We start from the raw sequence: 12106 nt of genomic DNA on the forward strand, positions 1-12106 counted from the left end.
TCATTCATTAAGCTTTGTTAAACCAATATTGTAATTATAGTGTATTAGTTTATATATGTATATTACTTACTATTACAATTAGTTTTTGAGTAAACCGTGTAAGTCCTGATACACCTGAATATATTCCAAACGGATACTACTTTAAAGAGTAAGTGATTTTCTTCTAAATGAATTATTTTGAACGTATTAATTAATTTAAAATCATTCAATGTTTAATTACTACAAACAATAGTCAAATAGCACTTGTATATATTTATACCATGCTATCAAGTAAACGTAAAAAACATATTCTTAAATACTATAAACCAATTTCTTAAATCATTTACCGGATAGGAAATACAAGATGATCTCAGTTTTCGTTTGGAAAGGAAATTGCTTTCATTGAATCTGTTTATTGCTTGAGAGCCGGAGGTCCAGGCCAATCGACTTGCGTTTGACATCGACTATTATCCGCTTATCTAACACAATAAGCATTTTTTTGGAAAATCTGTAAATTTCTCGCCGACACGGTTGTTTATATTTGGTTATAATTTTACGTTTATATTTCGAACAACAAGTTAGTGAAGACAAATCTGTTTTTATTTACTGCTCTTAGTAATGATCATTGTTATAACAGCCAGAACTTTAATTAATAACACGTGTTTTATCATTCATTCCAAATAAAACTCCTATATTAATGTTGGATAAAGCTATTTAATAATGATAAAAACATTTAAGAATTAATTTCAATAGTCCAGAAGCTGAGAGATAATTTCCATTCAAAAGTATATAAGAACACAACATGGTTTTTGTGAAATCGATAGAAAGTTTTTCCATAGGAAAGAAATCATCGTCAACCGCGTTCATTTTTTTATAATTTAAATCAACTATAAATGATTAGGATACAAAATTTAATTTTTATAAGGACACATTAGTTTAGCTTGATATACTAGTTAAAATAAATCTTATGATACATAAATAGTAGTTATATCGACCCAAATAGAATGCAACCTCATAAGAGTTTTAAAGGGTGGACTATATCGCAGTTTAATATTAATTTAAAAGCGATGTACCATGTACTAGGATCTTAATTTTAAGACCAACAAACATATAATAATTATAAATAAAATATTGGTAATATAAAAGATATGCTTGAAACATGCCTGCAAGTTGGCAAGCAAGAATTTGTACACAAGATACAACATTGTGATATTTTAATGAATATCGTATTTTTAGGACTAAAAATGAAATAAAAATATTTATAACTTGCATAACCCTGTGTGTCAATAGAACATGATTCAGCACTATGGATTACCAAACGCTCTCTAAAATGCCTCCTTTTTATACTTGACCCTGCGGAGTAAAACTTGCTGGGTCCTAAAACGCGGCCCCATGAAGGGACAACTGTAAGATTCCTGTAATTGAATTTGCTCTCCGATTTGATACTGATACAGCAAACACAAAAACACAAGAACAAATCTAAAGAGAAAAATTTGCTTCATGACAGTAGAGTCCTAGAGCAGGATACATAACTTAGCTATATACTGTGCAGCATACCACAGGATGATAACAATGAGGACGACATGATAAATATAAAGGTACGTTTAAAGGCACTTTGTAGAGTTGGAATAATTTCAATATTTATATTGCTACGAAGGAAAATTATATAAATTTGTTATTTAAACTTTATGACATATATTTGAAAGGCCACCACATTTGAACAGACAGATTATTAATTCTATATTTAATAAGTAGTACCAGTGATGACTTGATTCTTTCAGGATTGAGCAATTTTTAAAGTTGGAAACCAATCAAATTGTCTTTGTGATACATTTCCTTCAAATATGCTTAAAAATAAGCTTTGAAGACTAGTATCATACGATATTACTGTTAGAACATAGAATTGATTTTAAACACTAATTTAAAACAATTGTGGTAGAGATATCAAATACGGTTTAAATTAATAACCTTTTATTCACTAAAATGTAACGAGACTTAAAAATAACAACAACAAAAACCCAAGCTTACATTTTTCAATTTCTCAAAAATTACCTCCTTCCCTAAATTGGGTGAATTTTCAAAGCTGAAAGTAATTATTATTATTAATTCTTAGGAGTAATCATTATACATCACGCACAGATGGCTTGCCTCAAACTGTATACATAATTGCATACGTTCTCTGATACATGAATAATGTTGTAAACTTTGGAACAGTTTGGAATTTTAGAACATTCGGAAAACTCCAAACATTTCTGTAAAACATAAAGAGACTTTATTCTATAGTTATAGATAGATTTACAGTAGATAGCTCCTCTCCACCATAACCTTAAAGCTTTCCACATAGGCTATCTACATAATCTTTAATTCTGTTTGCTGACGTCGTCACATTTACTATAAAACAGAGACTCTTGATGATTTAGAGAACAAAATAAATCAAATATCTGACGAAGCAGTGCAGTGGTTTTCAGAAAATGGGCTAGTGGTAAACGAAAATAAAAACCTTTTATTATTATTCTCAAGGAACCAATTGGTAAGCACGTATATTAATTTCCATTTAAATAATGTTAGAGTAACATCGTCATGTAAATGTTTGGGTTTAGTTGTGGATAATTCATTATCATGGAAAGAACACACAGCCTTTATAGAAAAGAAGTCACATTCAGCTTGTTTCACACTGAAAACATTTTATCATTTGGCTAGTTTAGATATTGTGAAAGCAGCTTACTATAGTTATGTTTACTAGTATGTGAGGTATAGTTTGGTATTTTGGAGAAATTCGGTATCAAAACAGTTTTAAAAACTCAGAAAAATATCGATATAAAAAAATCAAGTATTGCACCATGTAACATCAGAAATCAACCGCTACAATACCCCACACACCGATTAAAAATATTCGAGAAGGATCCTTATTATTCACCTCTAAAAATCTATAATAAACTGCCTCCATATATTAAAATTAAGAATTCCATAAATGTATGTAAAACTTCCCTAAAATGATACCTCAATAACCAGGCATCCCGTTAGGTGATGAATTCTTAAATGATTAATAATTGTTACGAGTATTTTTTATTACAATGTTAGACTAAGCTCACAAATTTAGTAATTGTTTTCCTAATTGGTTTAGCCTAGCTTATTATTTTATTTTTAAATATTGAAAATTCTATTAATATTATGAACCTGTATGAAGCTGATAATAAATACATAAAAATAAAATACATCCTTCCGTCGTCTAATTCTGAAAAATACACGCCTATGCGTCAGCTGATAGGCCCTAAAAGATTCTGTACTTTGGATTCAACTATCATGTTGACTGACATGGCCTATAAAATACCCTAGCCTGACTTTTTCACTAGTGGACCTAGCTTTATAGCCAGCATCATTCAGAGATATTATACTTGGAATTCTTCATGACTGTAAATTCTCCTTCTCCTGCAGTTTTTCTAAATATTTAAATTTTTATGTTGTTTATATTAATATTAGAATTTCGATATAACTTAGTATTAAATATAAAGTGCTACTACGATAGTAAAAATGTCACAGCAATAAGTAACATAACAACTTTTAGTAATTTGTTATTACCTGACATTTATTTCGGTTTATTATGCCGCGGCCTCAGCAAATTATAACACCAACACCATAAACTGTAAATGCATAAAAAATAGATTTAAAATATATGCTTTTAAATTTTTTTACAATTTGAATTAATTTCCAAGTTTTAACAATTGTTTCAAATATTTTATTTTTACCATTTATTTCCATTTGTATTAACACTTCAATTGGAGGTACCGATATTTAAAACTAACGTATATTTCTCTACAATCCAATTTTTATGTTAGAATAAAATATAAAAATGTGAATGGATTACGTTTTGAGAAAAGTTTCGTAAAAGTACATGCTTAGAAAAAAGATTTATATTAACATTACAGCTATATGAGTAAAGTTTATAATTTTCCTGACTTCTAAACAGACTGTATCTAAAATTAGTGTAAATATAACTATACTAAGTTTAGTGTTGAAGTCTGCAAATCTGTGTCAGCCAAATTAATTAGCCAGTTAGTCTCATTGTTTATAGTTGGAGCTGTTCGCATTCATTCTATTTTTATCTTGTTTATTGTTTATCATAAACCAGAATTATAATATATCCTAGACATTTAAATAACCTGATACAATATTTAATTTTACTGTTTTCGAAATCTCTTTGTTATAAAGCTAGATTATATCGGAGTTAATATGTTATATCTCTCAGCATTAAAATATTACAAAATGAATAAATAAATATGCGTTTTTAATTGTCTTATATTTAAAACTACTAATTTGATTTTGGATTTACTGATTTCCTGCATGTTGCTAAACTCAAACCAAACTTGGTCCAAAGTAGTAGTTGAAAAAGGTTTTTTTAAGACATGCTATTAAACCTTGTATTAAACCATTCTTGTACGTTTTCAAGACAATAAAGCTTCTAAATTATTTATTTAAATATTTTGTTTAATAAAAGATTACGCACTACTAAAAAGCTTAAAGAAATATTTGTGTTTTGAATTGGTTCTAACAAAATTCCATTATTATTTTTCAGTGACAATGTAGTTTCTAACTCTATTATATACCATACAGTACTCCGACAATAACTTAGTTGGCACTAGTGTCTCCTAATGTTTTAAGAGGTCGATACTCACTAAAATGTTTTTACTCATGTAAGTTAAATCAAAATGACCCGCTAAAGAAATTCAATCTCGTATATCCATTACATCTATGTTCGTTACGTATCAGAAATTAAATCGCTATCTTCACTCGTTGCCGTATATTACATAAATTATCATATTTTATTGTGTATTTTTAATTTAAATTCATAAAATGTAATATTTAACTTTCATATTGAAACTGATTTCACATCACAGATCAAATATTTATATCATGGTGAATGAAAAGTTAAATGTTCACGCTGTTAAAGTAATGAAATATGTCTTATGCAACTTTTATTAACTTAAGTTTCATTTCACTTAAATGTACTGAAATTTATTCAGCAGTTTTAGTACACACTGTTACAAGGAATTAGATTTTAGAAAATTTAAATGTAGATGGTATAAATCATAGTCGTTTCTATTTTTTGCTTAATGCTTTTAATACAGTGCTCTATGCATAACATGAAAATGTTAAGAACTATGAACATAGCACTACATATAACATTTTTATATATATTTATTTCAGAACATAAGAACAACTCCTTGATGTGATTTATCTATTTATAGTAATATACTTTTTAGTATTATTCATTTATAGTAAATTATAGCTCCAATAACCGTCGTTTCAATAGCCAAAACCTTCACTTGAACATTTTATCCCAAATTTTTAAGATAAACTTTTACCTGTAAAGGATCGTTTTCACAGATCACTGGTAAAAACTGTAATAAAAATATATATTTGCGAAGGAAATATAAAATTAATATATATTTCAGTATTTAAGTAAAGTGATATTCTTTGAAATATAAGAGGTAAACGTTGGAATGGGGCTCAAGATCAAAACCCTTTGTACAAGATCATGTAAATCGAATTGAACGTTAACCATGTATACTGTTGATCCAGTAAAAGTTGATCCCCGTGTTGACAAGGAGCATACAGTAAACTTACCACGACAGCCGTCTACAACATGATATATCTCCTGTAATATTTAGTTAAAAATATCAATTTAAAAAATGTACTGATATTTTTAAAGACTGTGCACTGTTAGTAAAAGGAATTATTGCGCCTTTATTTATACAGGCATACTAATATCGTACACAGAAGCTAATGACTTCGAATATAAAAGGCATAATTCTTATGAAATAGTTAATTTGAAGGTCAAATGAGGTGGTTGTGTGTCCGTAGAGGCATGTGGATATATCAGTGTATAATCAGGGTTAATATTTTACATACTTGTCGAATTAAGATAGTTAGAAATTATAAAAGTTTTCGATATGTTGTATGGATTTAAAAATGTCACTGCACTCGTTTAGATGTAACAGCTCAACCTTCTTTCAACGTTTAATGAAATCAATGACTTAAAACACTACTAGATGTTATAACTTAAATTTTTTAAATATTTTAACTAAAAACAATTGAATTAGAACTTGTTTTATGTCAAGCTCCGTTTATGAATTTATAAAAATTATCGTTTATTATTTTAAATGGATTTCATATCAGTGTAAAATTAGCTACATACATTGTAGCAAATGTTTTATCATAGTTACGGTTTTTAAATCGATTTTACAGCATAATCTTATCATTGCGAATGCATCAATTAATAAAAAACTTCATAGGCTATTTGGAGAAATATATTTGGCGAAAGGGAATGAATAGTATGAAATGAGAAGTTGCCATCTCGCCAGAACCATCTCATTTGACAAGATGAACACAGGATGTGAGATAACATCAGAAAATTGAACTATCAGTCTCTCCGTCGTTTCGTATACGCAATCTGTCTTCAGATATACTTATGTTTTACGAGCAATCCAAATATAAATGTAACGTGTGCCGAAATGTGTTATTTGTAATGATACTTTTACTGTAAAAGTCTTATTATAACACATAAAATTGTTTTTAATACTTATTATGCATTTATATTTTGTTTGAGATGCAGATATTGTAATTTCTTAACAACTTAATCAATTAAATATTATATTAAAAATCGGCCACAGACCGTAGATTTTACTTTAATTTAGTCTATGCTTATTTTTCCTTATTGACTATGAATGATATGAAAGCTGATTTTGAAAGAAAAAAATCAGAGAAATGTTAAAACAATAGAAAATATTAAGTAATTTATTTTTTTAGCATATTAAAAGAAACATTAAATATGTAAGACTCAAGCCATTACGTTTAATTTAATAAGGTGTATTTTAGTAATATAATTTAAATGTTTATAAGACACAACAAAAGTATATCTGTTATATAATTAACTAACTAAACATTTTATTGCAATTATAAAATGTATACCATTAAACATATTATTTGATAAAAATGTAAGAGAACTTTTGCTGTGAATTAAGTATATAAATATTAAAAATTTACAGATTATAAGTTTTACAAATTATAATAACTTTTGAATCTTCTTAAAAAATGATCAGAAAACAAAAAATATTATTAAGTATAAAATTACTAAATAAAGGAAACGTATTATGTTTAATTTCCGTATATTACGTACACATGTAGTTTAGAACTAGCTCATAACATACGAGTACATGATATTGCTGCGCGCACGTTAGAGTAAAAATGTGATCTTGTGTGTTTTTTTGTGATGTTTTTATTACTATCTCCAATACAAAACTGAAGAAGAAGCCCAAGGAACTAGCCATATTACCTTACTTGGTACATAATTTAATGTTTAACATATTTTAACTTTATGTATTCATATATTTTATGTACATAAATAAACCTTTCCATAACTAACATTTTCCTTTTACAAAGCGACATTTTAATATCACAGTTTTCACTATCAGACCTTTTAATCATCTAAATTTCTTTCCTTTTTTATTGTTATACAATTTTGAATTTATACTTGTTTGAGTTAGGTATGGTTAGTGTTTTTCAACACACACACACACACACACACACACACACACACACACACACACACACACACACACACACACACACACACACACACACACACACACACACACACACACACACACACACACACACACATATATATATATATATATAAAACATAAAAAAATGGACATGAGATGTTTATTGAGGTGTTTGAGGGTCATTTGAATGACTGATTCAATTGTAAACAGTTTTGGGATAGTAAAGTTAAAATCAAAAAGCTCATCAGTGTATTTTGTTACGTTAACCTAAGTTTCAACTCTAGCGATCTTTGAACGGCTGTCATTTTTGACTCGGTTAACCGTTTGAGGTCGGGTTTGCGGCTCTGTACTCTAACAATATAGACCTTTCATTTGATATGCATATCAACCTATGCTTACATTTAAGATTTTCTTCTGACTCCTAGCGGAAGTAGCAGGTCACTGAATATGTGATAAAATAGATTTTGGTAGTTCTATTTTAAATATTTTGAAAAATATTTAACCGACCTGGGACTTTTTGGACACCCTGTATATATAATGTATATATATATATATATATAATTTAATGTATATATATATATATATATATATATACACATTAAATTGTATAAATGGCAATAGCCTTATTTAATTTCAATAAACATTGAATCACAAAAAGTACTCGCTCCGCCGGGAGTCGAACCCGGATCTCTCACTTGCCGGGTGAATGTGCTACCATTACACCACAGAGCCCTCACTTTTTACGATTCAATTATTTTGTATTTGGCTGTTTCTTTTACATATATGTTTAAATAACCAAACTAACATATGATCAGAAGACCAAATACCTGTCAAATGGCTTCATTTACATTAAATTTGTATAAATTTATATATATAAAATGCATATCAGCAAAAAATTATTTTCAATTAAGTTAATTTTTTATGAAGGAAAATTTATGCTTTATGTTGATGCCAGTAATATTAGTCTGAGAGCTTGTAAACATTATACTTTAACAGATTAGTAAAAATAAAATTATAAAAGAACACATAAGAAGGTAATGTATAATAATAACATTATATAACGGCAATGTTGGACTTTATGTGAAATTTATGTCCTGAAGCAGCGAGATAGGATCGAAGGCCGATGTTACGGCAGCCTCCTCGAGAAACGATGTGAACTTCACAGATGCTGCATACAATTTGGCCAGTTTGGCCGTTAAAAGATGTGACTTTTTTAAGATGTGAACAGTTTTTAAGATGTGACTTATTAACCATCTTAAAAATAACTGTTTTCAATCAAACCAATAAATGTGTTTTTTATTAAAATTATGAATTCCTTTTACCAACCTTGTAACTACCTTTTTGTTCGTAACTACATGACCAAATAAGCTGCTATTAATATAATGTAGTTGAAATATGCGGCATATCACATTTTTAACAATAATAGTTAGTAGTTTTAATTTTGGAAAGGACATACAATTGTTTTTTTCACTGTATTATTGTTCAAAGGCTGAAGTAAACATATGCAAGTACATATATAATGTTCTAATGAATCCTTAAGCTCAACATATAAAAAGACTTTGGTTAACGAATAACACTTTGCAAAACATAATCAAAGTGAAATCGTAAGGCACATATACTGTAAACTTATTCCATATCAAATGTAACAATTTCAAATATATATAGTATTCTATTTAATACAATCAGATTTACTATACATTCCAGAAAAACTGCCATTTAATAAGTTTACATAAAATGTTCCTATTTATTTATTGAATTATTTACAATTCATTGGCAGTGCCTTTTTGTGGAATACAACAAGAAAATAGATTAATTAAATACACATTTTTTACAAATAAGCGATTAACATAAATAAGCGGTTTGCAACATACTCGTAACAAGTTGTTAATACAAGCAAAGTTATAAAAATAAAATACTAGTAATATAGGATCAATAGCAATATAGTATGGTGGATATTACTTTGCAATATTGTACTATACTGCATAATACTGCAATATTTAATAGTACTCGTCTGTCTTATTAAATAAAAATAAAAACATACGCCACCTATATTGTGTTGAGGTTATTTATGAAGTGTACTTGTTAGGTTTAAGCATTGCCATTTTGTAGGAAAATGAAGTGGAATGAGAGTATCTCGAGGAACACGACACTTCTTCAGTTTGTAAGAAAAGAATTTTTAATTTTAAACCACGTACTACACAGAAGTAATTTAAAACATTTTACAAACAAAACAATACATTTTATGTGCTGTAATGAGAGTACTGTAATTTCTATATTACTGTATGCGCATATAGTTATGTTTTATATTGAATTACTTGTAGTCACCCGCGGATTAATGCGCAGTTTCCCATTGAATAACAGGTAAGTTATTAGCACATAATTTCTAAACGGACATAAACACTCCGGGAAATCCGTTATGGTTACTAAAAGATAGACAATCTCCTGATCCATTTCATAATAATCGGACATAAAGGTAGCAACGTGTGCAATGTTCACTTGATCAATAAATAATACACAAACGTTAGTTTAAAAAGTTTATATCGTTCAAAACGTTTCTCCATCCGGCCGTTGCAATCTGCTTTCTGTGGAAATTATCCTTGGTGCCATAATAGAGTTCACATTGTTGCCACGATGAACAACAATTACCTGTATATAGGTCTTTAGAGCCTACTGCGTTGAAAACGTATCTACTTGTATTTGTATTTAATTACTTCCGGTGTAATATATTTCCGGCACTATAGCGTTTGGCTTGTATTTACATAAAATGGTCTGAAAAAAAAAAACTACTTTGGTCAAAATCGACTACTTTCTGCCTTTGAATCTATTTCTAATCCATAGTATTACCCGCCCCGGGGTACCATAGCGTTTGTATTGTTGTCCGAATCAACATAATATATACAAACGTTACGTTGTCTGAAACGTCTACTTTGGTAAAAAAAGAATACTTTCGGCAATTGTAGTTTACTTCTGGTCTAATGAATTTCCGGTCTCTGTTGAGAACATTATACTAATTTGTGTAAAATATCACCTTTCTAGTACAATGCGAATTTAGAAGACAAAACATAATATTTTTGCTTCAATCAGTAGTTGCTCAAGACATGAGGCACGTTCATGTTAATCCTTTGAGTGCCGGAGCATCGCTGTCAGCTATCCCGCATTATATGCAAGAAATGCCAGAATCGCTGTTAGCGACTTCTGCAGTAACGCTTATATTTTATTATATATACATATTATTTATCAAAATTGGCTCAATGACTATACATACGCATTCTAAAGGCTTCAACGTAACTTTTTTGTAGGTTTTGTTGCATTATGGTTAAAATCTGATTTTTCGGCGGTTGTAAAGTGAGCGCGTCAGTCGCGTTTAGAATCGGCCGCTACGCGGACGACCGTCGCGTGTTTTGTTTGCGCTACTGTTTATATCATAAATGATATTGAAAGCTTTTAAGTGTAAATGGGTTTGTAGTGTTAGTATCATCAAATTATTTCGTTTGTGTATGTTGTTCTAGTCTGTGTGTAAGTAGAACAATGACGGCCGCGAGTTACGGCGATCGTAAGCATCTAGTACTTTACTAAATACGTTTTTATACTTTCTTGTTTTTGTGTTTGTTCAGTGATATTTATAAACAATGAGTCGTAAAAACATTGCTGACAATGAAGACCTAGTATTGCAGGCATTACATTTAAGCATTATCAGTGTAGACAATACACAGAGTGTTAAGTTAGGTTAGAAAACTTCTAGTTTTGTAGTGGTTGATATTTTCATATTTATTTTCCAAACTTTATTTATAAGTATAAAAAAATGTTTATATGTCTTTTTGTAAAAAATTTAATGGAGTATAAGATAGAATAACTAAAAGTGAAAAATATAATATTTCAATAACACTAAGTTGTGTCAAAATAAAGTCTAAATGTTCTCGCTCATAAAGTTTTTGTTAATGATTTTTTTTATTTGTATAAAAACGTTAAATAAGTGATCAATGTATTATATTTATAAAGTAAATATATGTATCTAAAAAAACAAAAATCCAAGACATTTTACCAATAAATAAATTTGTTATGAATTTTTAACCAGGCCCTTGCAGAATCAGGCATTTTCGATCGGCATTTTATGCATACCATATAGCAAACTCATCTTTCTTGGACATACTGAAGTTTGAAATCAAATTACAGTCCTTAAAGGAATTTGAATTTCATTCCAAAATCTATGGATGTTTTATTATTCAAGAAAATGCTTTACTTTAGCTATCCAACTTATGAGGCACGCATATGCAAAACTTACCTTTGTAATATACCAAAATGTTGGATAATTAGTGATGAGTTAATGAGTGCTTAGCCTTTTATATATAGTATAGAGAAGATTAAATGAATTATTGGGCATTTTGCGGAATATTCTTGGAATTAGCTTATCCACAAGGATTACGTCACGGATGGTCGAGGCTTTATTACATGCAATATTTTAATTATATAGTCAGATTATTTACAACAATTATGAGTTAAATTAAAATTTAAAGTTAATTCATACAGATGTTAAAGCTTAGTTTAAGGTGTTCGTACTATGT

Source organism: Homalodisca vitripennis, chromosome 2 (genome assembly GCF_021130785.1).
Source record: "Homalodisca vitripennis isolate AUS2020 chromosome 2, UT_GWSS_2.1, whole genome shotgun sequence".
NCBI classification, from domain to species: domain Eukaryota; kingdom Metazoa; phylum Arthropoda; class Insecta; order Hemiptera; family Cicadellidae; genus Homalodisca; species Homalodisca vitripennis.